Source organism: Amblyraja radiata, chromosome 28 (assembly GCF_010909765.2).
Source record: "Amblyraja radiata isolate CabotCenter1 chromosome 28, sAmbRad1.1.pri, whole genome shotgun sequence".
Taxonomy (NCBI): Eukaryota; Metazoa; Chordata; class Chondrichthyes; order Rajiformes; family Rajidae; genus Amblyraja; species Amblyraja radiata.
In genome coordinates this window covers 33,545,994-33,562,366 of record NC_045983.1, presented here as the reverse complement: position 1 = coordinate 33,562,366, position 16,373 = coordinate 33,545,994, and the positions used below count along the sequence as shown (strand labels likewise).

The window sequence follows — 16,373 nt, the reverse complement described above, 5'->3', positions numbered from 1 at the left end:
TGATATAAGTATGTCCATCAAATCTGTTTATCATTGGGATTCTATTGAGATAATTTCCCCTTGAGATTGTCTGTTTTAACTCACAAATTTGATAATATTAGCATCTCACTGCCATCAGAATTAATCAGTGTTGATTGGATAACTAGATTTTATTATGTTTCATTTCTAGATTGCTACTTATTTCAGAAACCTCATTAGCGAGCAGCCATGTAAGCATTGAAGCCGTCATGTATGGTTTCCTCTCAACAAGCGACAGGTCTCAGGCGAAAGAAAAAGACCCAGAGTGCTGAAGTAACTCAGCGGGTGAGGCTCTCCGGCATCTCTGGAGAGAAGGGATAGGTGCCGTTGGAAAAGACAGGTGGGGTCCAGAATTAGGCCATTCGGCCCATCAAGTCAGCTCCGCCATTCAATCAGGGCTGACCTATCGCTCCCTCCTAACCTCATTCTCCTGCCTTCTCCCCGTAACCCCTGACACCCGTACTGATCAAGAATCTATCTATCTCTGCCTTAAAAATATCCACTGACTTGGCCTCCACAGCCGTCTGTGGCAAAGAATTCCACAGATTCACCACCTTCTGACTAAAGAAATTCCTCCTCATCTCCTTCCTAAAGGAACGTCCTCCATTTCTGAGGCTGTGTCCTCTGGTCCTAGACTCTCCCACTAGTGGAAATGTCCTCGCCACATCCACTCTATCCAGGGGATGGGGGAGGGGAAGGGGGGCAAGGTAATGGGAGAGTGGGTGGGGCACAGGAAAGGGGGGGGGGGGGGCGGGGAAAGACAGGGTGTTACCTAAAATTGGTGAATTTATGTCACGCTGTTGGGTTGTAAGATACACAAGTGGAATTATGTTCATTATGTTCCTGATGTCGGGGGAGTCCAGAACCAGGGGTCACACGCAGTTTAAGAATAAGGTGTTGGCCATTTAGGACTGAGATGAGGAACATTTTCTTCACCCAGAGAGTTGTGAATCTGTGGAATTCTCTGCCACAGAAGGCAGTGGAGGCCAATTCACTGGATGTTTTCAAGAGAGAGTTAGATATAGCTCTCAGGGCTAAAGGAATCAAGGGATATGGGGGGAAAGCAGGAACGGGGTACTGATTTTAGATGATCAGCCATGATCATTTTGAATGGCGGTGCTGGCTCGAAGGGCCGAATGGCCTACTCCTGGACTTTTTGTCTATGTTTCTATGTTTCTAATGTGAGGAGCTTGCGGCAGAGACTGAAGTACTTTGCCCAGGCTAATAGTCACTGATTGGTGCTGCCTACTGCACAGAAACTTGGACTTCAGTTTCATTAAGACTGGTTGCAAACATTATTGTCGAGGTGTCCTTTTCTGGCAGGGCTTGTGCGCTGGTAATGTTGCCAGAAATACCGTACAGTTGCTTTACACGCGCTGCAGAAGAACAGGATGTTACCCATTTTCCAGAGGTTTTGATCTCCCTTTCAAGGAAAGAGTGCTTTATAGTCACAGTCACGGAGTGATACAGCGTGGAAACAGGCCCTTGTGCCCACCTTGCCCACGCAGACCAACATGCCCCATCCACACTAATAATAATAATAATGGATGGGATTTATATAGCGCCTTTCTAATACTCAAGGCGCTTTACATCGCATTATTCATTCACTCCTCAGTCACACTCGGTGGTGGTAAGCTACTTCTGTAGCCACAGCTGCCCTGGGGCAGACTGACGGAAGCGTGGCTGCCAATCTGCGCCTACGGCCCCTCCGACCACCACCAATCACTCACACACATTCACACACAGGCAAAGGTGGGTGAAGTGTCTTGCCCAAGGACACAACGACAGTATGCACTCCAAGCGGGATTCGAACTGGCTACCTTCCGGTTGCCAGCCGAACACTTAGCCCATTGTGCCATCTGTCGTCCCAATTCACTAGTCCCACCTGCCCGCGTTCGGCCCATATCCCTCTAAACCAGGGGTCGGCAACCTATGGCCCCCGGGCCGAATGCGGCCCGTAACCCGAAATCATCCGGCCATTGATCGAATGGCACGGCCGCGCACCTTCTGTGAACACGTTTATGAAAGAACTGCAGATGCTGGAAAAATCGAAGGTAGACAAAAAATGCTGGAGAAACTCAGCGGGTGAGACATGCAAGGATTGCACGAGACTGGCTCACCCGCTGAGTTTCTCCAGCGTTTTTGTGATTTGATGCCTGCCATCTGGGCCGGGATCCATGTGTACACGTGATAGATGTGGCCCGCCATCCGCTCACAGACATGCGTGCCGGCCCATGTGCAGAACAAGGTTGCCCACCCCTGCTCTAAACCTGTCCTATTTTTTAATTGTTGTGATAGTCCCAGCCTCAACGACCTCCTCCGGCAGCTCATTCCATACACCCACTACCCACTTTGTGAAAAAAAAAGTAGCCCCTCAGATTCTTATGAAATCTTCCCCCCCCCACCCCCCAATGAGGTAGTTGGTAGTTCAGGACCACTCTCTAGTTTGTGGTAGGATGGTTCACTTGCCTGATAACAGCTGGGAAGAAACTGTCCCTGAATCTGGAGGTGTGCGTTTTCACTCTTCTGTACCTCTTGCCCGATGGGAGAGGGGTTGACCGGGGGTGAGACTGGTCCTTGACGATGCTGCTGGCCTTGCCGAGGCAGCGTGAGGTGTAGATGGAGTCGATGGGAGGGAGGTTGGTTTGTGTGTGATGGTCTGGGCTGCGTCCACAATTCTCTGCGATATCTTGCGGGCCTTGGATGGAGCTGTTCCCAAACCGTGCTGTGATGCATCCCGATATAAAATGCTTTCCGCGGCCCCTATCTATTTCCCATCTATTCCCCTCGTGATCTTATACAAGGAACGTCTGCATCCTGAGATTTGGTCGCAAAACGATTCTGAATAACATTGGGAAAATAAATGGGCTGAAAATTGATTCAGCTTGCGACAAAGAACATTGTCACTGACAGATGGGACCTGTCCCCGAGTGAAATTTATAGTCCCTGTAGCTCTCCGCACCCATCAATCTGCAGCCTGGAACTGCCCCCAAGTTCAGTCGAGTTGGCACTAATTTAGTGCTTCTTATTTAGAGACACCATGCGGGTGAAACGTAGGCAAGAATGATCTCTTTCTGTCTGTTTTATTGGTTGTCTCATCAACAAAATCCCAACACAACCTATATTTGTTGAACAATAGAGAATGGTCGCAAATTAAACGGGAAGTGTGCAGTGTGGTGAGGCCAGGCATGTTGAGCGAAATATTCTTCATTAGTGAAAACAAACGCTCGGACTACACGTACCTAGTCGAGAACTAACGGCCGCAGCTCCTGTCGACGCGAGGAGCGCTAACTACTGGTCACTCTCAAAAGCCCGCGTACGAACCCACGCTCACGCGACAGTCCCGACCAACGACGAGGGTTCCGAATGCCCAGCTTCACCACCAGGTGGCGTTACAGTAGATCTTTTATCCCAGCCGTCTTTAACTGCGAACTTCTTTCCCAGGGATATTCCTGACCACGGGTGCTGTCTGTACGGAGTTTGCACGTTCTCCACGTCACCTGGGTGGGTTTTCTACGGGTGCTCCGGTTTCCCCCCACACTCCAAAGACGTGCAGGCTTGTAGGTTAATTGGCTTTGGTATAAATATATAAATTGTCCCCAGTGTGTGTGGGGTAGTGCTAGTGCGCAGGGATCGCTGGTCCGCGTAGACGTGGTGGGCCGAAGGGCCTGTTTCCACGCTGTATCTCTAAACTAAACTAAACTAAACCAAGCCATGTTTAAGAAAGAACTGCAGATGCTGGAAAAATCGAAGGTAGACAAAAATGCTGGAGAAACACAGCGGGTGCAGCAGCATCTATGGAGCGAAGGAAATAGGTGACGTTTCGGGCCGAAACCTGAAGAAGGGTTTCGGCCCGAAATGTCGCCTATTTCCTTCGCTCCATAGATGCTGCTGCACCTTGCAAGCCATGAGATGATCAGCCATGATCACATTGAATGGCGGTGCTGGCTCGAAGGGCCGAATGGCCTACTCCTGCACCTATTGTCTATTGTCTATTGTCTAAGAGGATGAGTCAACAGGTATAAAACCCCCTGTCTATCTGTTCGCTGACCGCTTTGTGGGCCTACATGCTGATTGCTGTCAGATTCACACCACTGGGATTTGTCGAGCAAGCACCTGGAACATCTGTAAATATTCCACATGGGCTTTTCTGGCAGGTTTTGCTTTATCACATTAATGCGATATCAAACTCGCTCGGCCAAGCACACTGAGCCATATTACCGCCCCTTCAGACACTGGTCTTTGTGTGCTCAGCGCAATGAACCGCCGCATTTATCTACAGAGGACTGGAATACCAAAACTGGGATGTAATGCTGACGCTCCATGCGGCGCTGGTCAGGCCGTGTTTGCAGCATTACCAGCAAATTCTGGGCCCCGTATCTGAAGCCAGGATTGTGCTGCCGCTGGAGAGGCTCCAGAGGAGGTTTACGAGAACGATCTCAGGAATGAGTGGGCATTGGCGATGAGCTGACTTGTCTTTCCGCTGACTGGTTTACAAGCAACAAACGGCTTTTCACTGTACCTCGGTACACGTGACAACGAGGCAGAACGATGAGCGCTTGTCGGCCACTGGGCCTGTACGCGCTGGAGTTTAGAAGGATGAGGGGATGGGGGGGGCCTCATTGAAACTTACCGAATAGTGAAAGGCCTGGATAGAGTGGATGTTGAGAGGATGTTTCCACTAGTGGGAGAGTCTAGGACCGGACGTCACAGCCTCAGAATTAAAGGACGTTCCTTTAGGAAGGAGATGAGGAGGAATTTCTTTAATCAGAGGGTGGTGAATCTGCGGAATTCATTGCCATAGAAGGCTGTGGAGGCCAAGTCAATGGATATTTTTAAGGCAGAGATAGATAGATTCTTGATCAGTACGGGTGTCAGGGGTTGTGGGGAGAAGGCTGGAGAATGGGGTTAGGAGGAAAAGATATATCAGCCATGATTGAATGGCGGAGTAGACTTGATGGGTCGAATGGCCAAGTTCTGCTCCTAGCACTTCCGAACTTGCGAACCATTTCCTTTGTCTAATTTCAGGAGAGGAGCAAATCAGTCCGATAATTTGCCACGCACATTATTCGTCGTAAAATAATTTTTCAGATGATAGGAACATAGAATCAGGAGCAGCAGTAAACATATAAAAACATAGTTGAATATAAGACTCTTTCATTTGTGGTTTTGTGGGGGGGGGGACAATATGTTTGTAAGAATAGAGTTGGCATTTGCCCTCCCTCCTCCCCCCCCCCCCCCCCCTCCCCTCCCCCCCGCCTTCCCCCCTCACCCCTCCTATGTTGCAAAACATACTTGCCGAATAAAGTGTTAGAATAAACCGAAGATAGACACAAAATGGTGGAGTAACTCTGCAGGACAGGCAGCGTCTCTGGAGAGAAGGAACGGGTGACGTTTCAGCTCGAGACGTTTCGCTTTGTTGCTGCCTGTCCCGCTGAGTTACTCCAGCCTTTTGTGTCTATCTTCGGTTTAAACCTGCATCTACAGTTCAATCTCAATCACAATCATACTTTATTCGCCAAGTATATTTTGCGACATATGAGGAATTTCATTTGCCAAGTCAGCCGTACTAATAAAAAGCAACAGAACACACAAAACACATTTTAACATAAACATCCACCACAGTGACTCCTCCACATTCCTCACTGTGATGGAAGGCAATTAAAAAGTTCAAATCTCTTCCCTTGTTTGTTCTCCTGCAGTCGGGGGCCTCGAGCCCTCCGTTGACGGGACGATCTTGACTCCCATAGCCGGCGGCGTTTCGGCCCTCCGCATCGGGGCGATCAGTTCCTGCATCGGGGGGGGGGGGGATGTCAGTTCCCCCGCTCCGGCGATCGGACCCCGGGCCGGGGCTGGTCGAGCCTCTGCGTCATTGGAGCTCCTGACTAGCTTCTCCCGAGACTGCGAGCTCTTGATGGTAAGTCACCAGGCCGTGGTTGGAGCGATCCCAGGCAATGGATCAGCTCAGATGTTAAGTCCACGCCCCATGGTGGAGCTCAAGTCAGTTCGAGGAGGCCTCCAGTTCCATCGATGGTAGGCTGCAGAGAGACCGGAGATGCGACCCGGAAATGTAATCGTATCTCCGGCAAAGTAAGAAACTGGAAAAAAACGTTTCCCCCGACCCCCCCCCCCCCCCCCCCCACATAACACAAACCAGAGAACGTTTACATAAATGTTTAAAATGCACTAAAAATTAAAAAAAATTAAAAAATACATAAAACAGACCGACTGTTGGCGGGGCTGCCAATTGTTCGACGCCCCCTAGCGGTTAGTTCCTTCCAACACTATGCTTCAGTGTCACCTTCTCCTAGCTAACAATGATCTATTCCACATTCTCCTTGATCCGTCTCCCCTTTGAGGGTATTCAAAGTTTCACACCTTACACTTCCTTATCTCTGTGTCTCCCTCTCCCCCGACGCTCAGTCTGAAGAAGGGTCTCGACCCGAAACCCGTTGAGTTCCTCCAGCACTTTGTGTCCACCGTTCCCATCCGTTCCCATAGCCGACGCCCGAGGCCGACTTTGCCGGGCGGTCTCTCGCCCCCCCCCCCAGGCCGTGACCTTTAGTTTAGTTTTAGAGAAACGCGGTGAAAACGGAGCCCGCACCGACCAGCGATCCCCGCACATTAACACTACCCTACACACACTAGCGACAAATGTTTAAATTGATACCAAGCCATTTAATCTACAAACCTGCACATCTTTGGAGTGTGGGAGGAAACCGGAGCACCCGGAGTAAACCCACGCAGGTCACGGGGAGAACGTACAAACTCCGTACAGACAGCACCCGTAGTCAGGATCGAACCCGGGTCTCTGGCGCTGTGAGGCAGCAACTCTACCGCTGTGCCACCGTGCCGCCTCTTAGTCCAGCAAAACAATGCAAATCTGTCCAACCCTCTCCCTGTGGCTAATCTCACGTAACTCCAGGTATGGTTCGGATTTTTTTTTAAATTTTTCCTTATTTTGTTTTGTTTTGTTTATCAAATGAAGCCTAGTTTCATTGCACGGCCCTGCGATATTTTAGTGGGCGGCACGGAACTAAATTTATTCTAGTTTTTAACCAAGTGTAAATCTGTTATAATGTGATTTTCTTTTCTTTGAAAAGAAACCAAACTAATCTAATTCTTGAAAATTATTCACAAAGTTAAAATTCCCAAAACAACCAACTTTGTGAAAAAATAATCTGATTTCTGAAGCTGCCGGAATTTTGCCAATTAATCTTGTAATTAGAACCTCGAATTGTTCCCAGACACCACATCACACGAGCATTTGTGATTCATGATTGCATATAACCGTACAAAGCAACTCCAAATTGTTTACGGTCTCTTGGTACTGTTCCTAAAGCATTCCAGCAGATTGGCTTTTATAGTTCCTTCCTGCTTCAAGTCTCTGCAGAGTTTCCCTTATTTTTTAAATTAAAACTAATAAGTGCTTTGCAATATTTCAAAGGAATGAAATGTGACAATGATGGATAAGTATTACTTTCATTCGAGTCGAACTTTAGTTCTGGTTCGGAGATACAGCGCGGATACTGGCCCTTCGGCCCATCGAATCCGTGCCGACCATCGACCACCGTACACTAGATCTATCCGACACGCACCAGGGCCAATTTCCAGAAGCCAATTGACCTCCGAACCCGCACGTCTTTGGAGTGTGGGAGGAATGCGGAGCACCCGGAGAAAAAACCCTCGCAGGTCACGGGGAGAACGTGCAAACTCCGCACAGACAGCACCCGTGGTCGGGATCGAACCAGGGTCTCTGGCATTGTGAGGCGGCAACTCTACCGCTGCGCCACCGTGCTGCCCTTTGTGCATTGTGTGAGAGGAGGATATTTCAGACCAACAGGATTAGATGGGAAGACATTTTCTTTTAAATGTAATGGATTCTTTATAATGTGGCATAGATTTGTTTTGTGTTAATATCTTCATGGAATTGGGTCTCAAAAGCATTGGTTTTCTTTGCCAAAAACAACATAGTTTTCTCCACAAATTGCACTTCACACCGCCTGCTTTATCTACTATTGATTTTCCACCATAGTTACATTTTCTAGGATTCATTCAAAGGAAAACATATCTTGGCATTTGCTTCTCTATAAAGGTGGTACAAAAACTGGCTTTCGATGAATGCTGTACAAGCGCCAGAAGTCAATAGGGACGACAGATGGCACAATGGGCTAAGTGTTCGGCTGGCAACCGGAAGGTAGCCAGTTCGAATCCCGCTTGGAGTGCATACTGTCGTTGTGTCCTTGGGCAAGACACTTCACCCACCTTTGCCTGTGTGTGAATGTGTGTGAGTGATTGGTGGTGGTCGGGGGGGCCGTAGGCGCAGATTGGCAGCCACGCTTCCGTCAGTCTGCCCCAGGGCAGCTGTGGCTAAAGAAGTAGCTTACCACCACCGAGTGTGACTGAGGAGTGAATGAATAATGCGATGTAAAGCGCCTTGAGTATTAGAAAGGCGCTATATAAATCCCATCCATTATTATTATTATTAATAGTTTACTTTAGTATAGAGATACAGCCCGGAAACAGGCCGTTCAGCCCACCGGCCAGTGATCCTCGCACACTAATACTATCCTACACACACTAGGGACAATTTACAATTAACCTACAAACCTGCACGTCTTTAGAGTGTGGGAGGAAACCGGAGCACCCGGAGAAAACCCACGCGGGTCACGGGGAGAACGTACAAACTCCGTACAGACAGCACCCGTAGTCAGGATCGAACCCAGGTCTCTGGCGCTGTGAGGTAGCAACTCTACCAATGAAAGATGTGCAAAATAAAATGATGATCAAGGAAATGTGGAGCCAACAATGGTCCATTGTTGGCTGTGCTGAAGGTGATCACAAGTCATAGACAATGAAACTCAACAGGACCACCATGAGACTAATACTTTATGAATATCTTCCATTCATTTGTTCTATGTACCGTCTATGTACCGTCCTTGTCTCCCTCTCCCCGGACTCTCAGCCTGAAGAAGGGTCTTGACCCGAAACGTCACCCATTCCTTTTTCTCCGGAGATGCTGCCTGTCCCGCTGAGTTACTCCAGCACTTTGTGTCTGTCTTCGGTTCGAGCCAGCATCTGCAGTTCCTTCCTCCACATCCCTGGAGAACATGGATAGGTGATGTTTCGGATCAGATACAAAATAAAGGTTGCATGTTCTGCTATAACGAACGAATGCTTCTTCTTCTTGCGTCTGAGGCAGCAGAGGTTGTGTAACGGCCTCCAGGCGCAGTAGCCAGTTCAATGTGCTGTTGTCGAGGGCTGTGAGGTCCACACTCACAGTGAGGTCCTCGGGTGAACATTGGGGAACATTAGAGGAAGATGACTGACTTTGATGCCTTCCCTCACAGTGGGAAACTTTTATTCTGCTGTGTGGGGATGTTTTATGTTGAACTCTATCAACTCTATCTTGTGTTCTTTATTTTCATTGTATGCCAGTATTGCAGCTTCCATCTTAAAAATCGAGATGCAGGAAAACAACTGAGCGTCTCATGGGATGGCCACAAACTCTCCAACCACTTCCACCCCGTGTACCTCGGAGTCACACTCGACAGGACACTCTCCTTCAAAACCCACCTTCAGAACACCAAAGCCAAGGTCAACACTCGCAACAACATCCTGCGCAACCTGGTAAACTCAAAGTGGGGCGCTGATCCACCAACCATCCGTGCAACTGCCCTAGCCCCGTGCTTCTCCACAGCTGAATACGCGTGCTCAAGCTGGAGCCGCTCCCACCACACCAAACTGGTTGACACAGCCCTCAACGACACCTGCCGCATTATCACGGGATGCATAAAGACAACGCCAGTCCCGTGCCTCTACGCCCTAGCTGGTATTGCCCCCCCCCCCCCCCCCCCCATATCAGACAATCCATCGTCGCCCAAGACAAAAAAGACGAAACGTACAAAATTCTTAAGGGGTTGGACAGGCTAGATGCAGGAAGATTGTTCCCGATGTTGGGGAAGTCCAGAACAAGGGGTCACAGTTTAAGGACAAGGGGGAAATCTTTTAGGACCGAGATGAGGAAAACATTTTTCACACAGAGAGTGGTGAATCTGTGGAATTCTCTCCCGCAGAAGGTAGTTGAGGCCAGTTCATTGGCTATATTTAAGAGGGAGTTAGATGTGGCCCTTGTGGCTAAAGGGATCAGTGGGTATGGAGTGAACGCAGGTACAGGATACTGAGTTAGATGATCAGCCATGATCATATTGAATGGCGGTGCAGGCTCGAAGGGCCGAATGGCCTACTCCTGCACCTATTTTCGATGTTTCTATGTTTCTAAGACGAGCAGAGAGCACAGGAGATCGATACCAGGCACCCCCTACACGGACACACAGCACCTCCACCCCGACTGAAATCCAGAGCCAGTTTCTTGCAGACAGTCCCACCTCTCCAGACAACCAAAGAAACAGCAAGGACCAACATCTGGAAAGATGAATGGAACCAGCTCAACACACGAGCCCACGACTGGATGGAGAGAGGAATCACTCCGACTGAATGCCTCGCCAGCGGGCACGACCTCCCATGGCCAACCTGGAAGACCCTCAACAGATTACGAGTGGAGCAGGGGAGGTGCAAAGCACTTATGAAAGCATGGAACTACCAGGCAGAAGACACATGCAGCTGTGGAGCAGTACAGACAATGTCCCACCTACTGGACCTAGTGTGACCACGCCTCCCAGTGCAGCCCCCCAGGACCTGGCTGAACCGACCCGACCAGCTGTGACCTGCGCCAGGTACTGGCAGAACGACATCTGAGATTGCAACGGACTCGAAGAAGAAGTATGGCGATTTAATTTCACTGTGCCACCTGACACATGTGACAAATAAATGTATCTTATCTTATCTTACCCCTTCACCTGGGGGGGCAACGCAGTCGGAAATGACGTGCTGCTGCGCTGTTTGCTGGTCTGCTCCACACACGCAGGCTGTTGGTGAACGCAGCCCTCAGCGATGCATGTTGGCGTTGACCCGGCCGACCCCTGTACGGGGCCGGTTCAGAGCGACCCACTCGTTGCGGGGCAGGTCCGAGCTGGGAATGGAAGTTGCCGTATTGGTGTAATGGGTCTTTAATTCAGGAGCGTGGACTGGATCGTGTGTGTGTGTGTGTGTCAGTGAATGAGTGATTACCTGGTTACTAAAGCACACTGGCCATGGATCAATGGATTGACATCTTGCTCAGGCCCGTGTCCCCTCTCTGACGTACGGTACACCAGCCAAGGCTTGTACTTTGCTGTAATATTATGTAAGGTTCAGATGAGGAAGTGATTATCCTGGCAGTGGAACAGTTCTGCATTAATCCGTGGATCAGTTGCCCGTTGTCCGAGCAGGCTCACAAGAGTTAGGACGGATTACTCAACCGTTCAACCCACAGCCATTAGTTCGAACATAAAATGTCTGCCCATCTTTCATTGCCAGAAGCAGCACTTGTGTCATCAGAGAGTAACTCAGCGGGTCAGGCAGCATCTCTGGAGAACGTGGAGAGGTGACGTTTCACAGAGATGCTGCCTGACCCGCTGAGTTACTCCAGCACTCTGTGGAACGTCACCTATCCATGTTCTCCACAGATGCTGCCTGACCCGCTGAGTTACTCCAGCACTCTGTGGAACGTCACCTATCCATGTTCTCCACAGATGCTGCCTGACCCGCTGAGTTACTCCAGCACTCTGTGGAACGTCACCTATCCATGTTCTCCACAGATGCTGCCTGACCCGCTGAGTTACTCCAGCACTCAGAAAGATTCAGTGGGGCTGCGAGTCGAGCCCGCTGCCTCACGGCCCCAGAGACCCGAGTTCGGTCCCAACCCCAGGTGCTGCCTGTGTGGAGTTTGTTCGTTCTCCCCGTGACCGCGTGGATTTTCACCATTCACCCTCGCACGAAGTCATGGAGTCATTGTGTCTTACAGCGCGGAAACAGGCCCTTCGGCCCATCGAGTCCGTGCCGACCAGCGATCCCCGCACGCTAACACTACCCTATACACACTGGGGACAATTTTAACATTTATACCAAGACGATTAACCTGCAAACCTGGAGTGGAGTGTGGGAGGAAACCTCGAAGAGATCGCGGAGAAAACCCACGCAGGTCATCGGGAAACATAGAAAATAGGTGCAGGAGTAGGCCATTCAATGGCTGATCATCCAAAATCATGTACCCCGTTCATGCTTTCTCCCCATATACATTGATCCCCTTAGCCCTAAGAGCTAAATCTAACTCTCTCTTGAGAACGTGCAAACTCCGTACAGACAGCACCCATCGTCGGGATCAAACCCGAGTCTCAGGCGCTGCATTCGCTGTGAGGGAGCTACTCTACCGCTGCGCCACCGTGCCGCTCATTGAGAGAGGGGAGAAGAGGGAGTGACCGGGTCCGTGATGATGCTGCTGGCCTTGCCGGGGCAGCGTGAGGTGTAGATGGAGTCGATGGGAGGGAGGTTGGTTTGTGCGATGGTCTGGGCTGCGTCCACAATTGGTTCCAAAAACACACGTGTGGATCTGGTGTTGTGTTGGAATGGCTGATCTCATAGAAACATAGAAAATAGGTGCCGGAGTAGGCCATTCGGCCCTTCGAGCCTGCACCGCCATTCAATATGATCATGGCTGATCATCCAACTCAGTATCCCATCCCTGCCTTCTCTCCATACCCCCTGATCCTTTAGCCACAAGGGCCACATCTAACTCCCTCTTAAATATAGCCAATGAACTGTGGCCTCAACTACCTTCTGCGGCAGAGAATTCCAGAGATTCACCACTCTCTGTGTGAAATTTTTTTTTCTCATCTCGGTCCTAAAAGATTTTCCGCTTATCCTTAAACCGTGACCCCTTGTCCTGGACTTCCCCAACATCGGGAACAATCTTCCTGCATCTAGCCTGTCCAACCCCTTAAGAATTTAGTACGTTTCTATAAGATCCCCCCTCAATCTCCTAAATTCTAGCGAGTACAAGCCGAGTCTATCCAGTCTTTCTTCATATGAAAGTCCTGACATCCCAGGAATCAGTCTGGTGAACCTTCTCTGTACTCCCTCCCCCTATCTCATTACACACACTGGTACAATTTCTCCACGGTTTTGTGTGGAGATTTTTTTTTTCCAGCAATCACCACAATCTTGATGCGCCTGTAGATTTACTATAGCGAGGACCTGCTAATTAATCCCTGGCGTACGTGGAACTCTGTTACTGTAGTTATAAATGATATCAATCTTCACCTAATGAATGCCCCTGCAGTTGTTTGTCCCTGCTGCCTCCATCAATTATCTAAGGCATCATTTCTGCATAAGTAGGTTGAAGCATTTACTGCTGGAGGTTTCTTTGTCATCAGCAGACAGGTACAGTTCATAAAAACCATAGAGAATTCACCTTGCTTATTAAATCAAAGATACATGGCTATTTCAAATGGGCATCAGGGGTGACGGGGAGAAGGCAGGAGAATGAGGTTGAGAGGGAGAGTTAGATCAGCCATGATTGAATGGTGGAGTAGACTTGATGGGCCGAATGGTCTAATTCTTCTCCTATGACTTGTATGAACTTATCAACCCAGAGCTAAAATCCTGACAGACTAAAGAGACAAAGTGCTGGGTCAGTTAGCACCCTGGGGAACAGCGTGAGGCTGCAACGGTGGCGCAGCGGTAGAGTTGCTGCTTCACGGCGCCAGAGACCCAGGTTCAATCCCGACCACGGGCGCTGTCTGTATGGAGCTTGTACATTCTCCCCGTGACCCGCGTGGGTTTCCTCCGGGTGCTCCGGTTTCCTCCCACACTCTCCAAAGACGTACAGGTTTGTAGGTTAATTGGCTTTGGTAAAATTGCCAATTGTCCCTGGTGTGTGTAGGATAGTGCTAGTGTGCAGGGATCGCTGGTCGGCGAGGACTCGATGGGCCGAAGGGCCTGTTTCTTTGATTTGATTTGATTCAATGACGAGACAACAAAATTCGTTTTCCCTTACAGTCATACAAAAATTTCTGCGCTGTATCTCTGAATTGAACTCAAAGGTTATATATTTTTTGTTACATTGCTTCATTGCTGAATATTTTGCATCTTACCAGCTTACCTAAGCTATTAATTACTTGCGGAGGCGACTTGCAGAAGAGAAAATACGTGCATTGGGGCGATTAGACATTGTCACTGATTTTAATGGACTATATATTTAGTGAGTGTGAAAGCAGGTAGCGGCAGTGGCTCAAGGGACTTATTATGTGAGTCATCTTTCACCCACATTCACCTCCTTCCTTTCTGGAGTGTAGAAGGATGAGAGGGTATCTTATTGAAACATATATGAGATTATTAAGGGTTTGGACACGCTAGAGGCAGGAAACATGTTCCCGATGTTGGGGGAGTCCAGAACACAGTTTAAGAATAAGGGGTAAGCCATTTAGAACGGAGACGAGGAAACACTTTTTCACAGAGAGAGTGATGAGTCTGTGGAATTCTCTGCCTCAGAGGGCGGTGGAGGCCGATTCTCTTGATGCCTTCAAGAGAGAGCTAGATAGGGCTCTTGAAGATAGCGGAGTCAGGGGATATGGGGAGAAGGCAGGAACTGATTATGGAAGATCAGCCATGATCACAGTGAATGGCGATGCTGGCTCGGAGTCAATATATCAGTGCTTTGGTTTAATTGTTCAGGCGTAACACTGAAACTATAATTATCATGATTATAGTTTATGTTTCACACTTAATACAAGACAATTTTTGCTTTAAAATGATTAACATAGGAAGTGCATCGACTGGGGTGGAACTAAATGTGTGTGACAAGCGGAAGTTTGTAAACCAAAACCGTTGAAAGTTGGAACTAAAAGTAAACTTCCCTCCAATTTCCTAATTTAAAGTCATAAGGTCATAAGTGATAGGAGTAGTATCAACCTGCCAATACACTGCCAGGTAAATCTGAGATGATATTTGGTTCTCCCAGTCTGTGAACTGCACGCTAACACTTCCCTATTCATGTGATAGGAGCAGAATTAGGCCATTCGGCCCACCAAGTCTACTCCACCATTCAATCATGGCTGATCTATCTCTCCCTCTCTACCCCATTCTCCTGCCTTCTCCCCATAACCTCTGACACCCGCACTAATCAAGAATCTATCTATCTCCGCCTTAAATATATCCATTGACTTGGCCTCCACAGTCTTCTGTGGCAAAGAATTCCACAGATTCACCACCCTCTGGCTAAAGAAATTCCTCCTCATTGTCTTCCTAAAGGAACAACCTTTAATTCTGAGGCTGTGCCCTCTGGTCCTAGACTCTCCCACATTCACTCTATCCAGGCCTTTCACTATTCAGTAAGTTTCAATGGAGTTGCCCCCTCATCCTTCTAAACTCCAGCGAGTACAGGCCCAGTGCTGACAAACGCTCATCGTATGTTAACCCACTCATTCCTGGGATCATTCTCGTCAACCTCCTCTGGACCTGTTTCTGTGCTGCCCGGCTCTATGCCACTGTAACAATGCCTGGACCTTAAGTGGGGAGGGCCACCATCGACTCCACAGTCAAAAAGGCCCATCAGAGGATGTACTTCCTACAGCAACTGAGGAAGCACAATCTGCCACAGGCAATGATGGTCCAATTCTACACGGCCATCGTAGAGTCTGTCCTCACCTTCTCCATCATGGTCTGGTTTGGCTCAGCCACCAAGCACGACACCTGGAGGCTGCAGCGAATCGTCCGATCAGCTGAGAAGGTTATTGGCTGCAACCTTCCCCTCCATTGATGAACTGTACACTGCAAGGGCCAGGAAGCGAGCGGGTAAGATCATCTCTGACCCCTCTCACCCTGGCCACAAACTCTTTGAATCACTTCCCTCTGGAAGGCGACTCCGGACTGTCAAAGCTGCCACAGCCAGACATAAAAACAGTTTTTATCCACGAGCAGTAGCTCTACTCAAAAACCTAAAATCAGTAGCCTCCCTTTAATCTGGTATTTTGTTGGTTCACATGCTTGATCAATGGTGTTTTATCATTAATGTTTTATTATTATTAATGTTTAGTGTTTTCTGAGTCATTCGTAACTGTCACTGTATGTCATGTTGTTACTTGTGGGCGGAGCACCAAGGCAAATTCCTTGTATGTGAATACTTGGCCAATAAACTTACTTACTGTACGACCATCGTGTGATGTGAACTGAACCGAATCATTGTGCGATTGAGAGAAAGTGAGTGTTTGACCAGCAAAATAGATAGATTCTCGGTGGAGAACTCAGCGTCCTTGTTCACTGAGGGTGATGACAGGTCATTTATTTCCTCCAGGACCAGAGCTGTTTTTAGAGCGACATCTCTAAATAGGAGTTAATCCTCTGCCAAATGTCAGTTTAGTTTATTGTTACGTGTACCGAGGTACAGTGAAAAGCTTTTGTTGCGTGCTAACCAGTCA

General features: G+C 48.8%; 1 protein-coding gene across 1 annotated transcript in view; it reads left to right on the top strand.

Annotated features, from left to right (window-relative positions):
• The window catches only part of LOC116989179 (seizure protein 6 homolog), a 320,057-nt gene that overhangs the window by 70,108 nt on the left and 233,576 nt on the right, over nt 1–16,373 (top strand). The window lies entirely within an intron of this gene.